The sequence below is a fragment of the Octopus bimaculoides genome, chromosome 13 (genome assembly GCF_001194135.2).
Source record: "Octopus bimaculoides isolate UCB-OBI-ISO-001 chromosome 13, ASM119413v2, whole genome shotgun sequence".
Lineage (NCBI taxonomy): Eukaryota > Metazoa > Mollusca > Cephalopoda > Octopoda > Octopodidae > Octopus > Octopus bimaculoides.
The window spans coordinates 22,740,015-22,741,302 of NC_068993.1; the positions used below are offsets into that span (position 1 = coordinate 22,740,015).

The 1,288-nt window shown below is 37.3% G+C and overlaps 1 protein-coding gene across 1 annotated transcript in view; it reads right to left on the reverse strand.

Moving 5' to 3' along the window:
* LOC106868155 (glutamate receptor ionotropic, kainate 2) overlaps positions 1-1,288 on the reverse strand; it is a 243,872-nt gene that overhangs the window by 197,510 nt on the left and 45,074 nt on the right. The window lies entirely within an intron of this gene.

Genomic DNA, 1,288 nt, shown 5'->3' on the forward strand with positions numbered 1-1,288 from the left:
TCCTCCTCCTCCTCCTCATCATCATCATCATCATCATCATTCAACTGATGGGTAAAAACACACTAAAACTGACTTTTCTGGCACAGAGATGTGTTGTTACTTGTGTCTGCTTCTTCTTTTGGTACAGAAAGTGGCTTTGAAACTAATCTTGTAATGAAAACCAAACCATTTGTTTCTACATATAAAGTGAAATCCTTTGGAAGATAGCATTCGTATTATTCTCTTCATTCATACAGCATTGAACAAATATACGAAGTGTGCAAAAATCAAATACCTTTACATATCTGGGACCGTCTGTAAAGGTTATGGGACATAATCTCGTCTCCTCTGGTTGATTAAAATATGGACGATATATCAGCTGTAGTCATTGTCGTAATAACAGTTGCAATAGCAGCAGGAACCAACAGAAACAGTAGCAACTGCAGCGGCAGTGGAAGGGTCATTCTTTGACCGTGATGTATTAACTACATCTGAAGTATTTTTTGAGAATTACAGTTACTCAATTATGTAACGAGATGACCCTGTGTAAGAGCGGTAATACCACATAACGCTGATAGATAAAAAAGACAAGCCATAATATGAGTGTAATTTAAAAAGTAGGTGACTTCAGCTAATACAAATAGAGTGGTTATTTTATTCTATCTCACTGAATCAATTTCTTCTTACATCGACCAAAGTAGAAAATCAATGAGTGTATATAGGATATGTGTGGTGAGAAAGAGAGAGCGCGTATACGATGAAAGGGAAAGAGAGAGAGAGAAAGAGAGAGAGTAAGTAAGACAAAAGAAAGGTAGAGAGGGTGAGAGAGAACGACACAGAGCATAAGTGGAAGAAGTTGATTGTTTCAAATACAAAGCGCGCAAGAGACATATTCTTGTGTATTTCTAGACACAGACAAATTTATAGAGGATTTTGTATGCTTATATATATCTTCTATACAGATATAAACCTTCGCTATTTGGAAAGCGCTCCTATAATTGATACATACATACATACATGCATACAGGCATACATACATACATACATACATACATACAGACAGAGACATATATATATATGTGTGTGTGTGTGTGTGCGTGTGTGTGTGTGTGTGTGTGTGTTGGGAGGTGCGTGTGTGTATGCGTGTGTGTATGCATGTGTGTATGCGTGTGTGTATGCGTGCGCCTATGTATATTTCATGCATATATGAGAGTACAGTTCACATATAAGTATTTAAAACAGAAACCAGCTTATGTAACTGAACGAGAGAGAGAGAGAGAGAGAGAGAGAGAGAGAGAGAGAGAGAGAG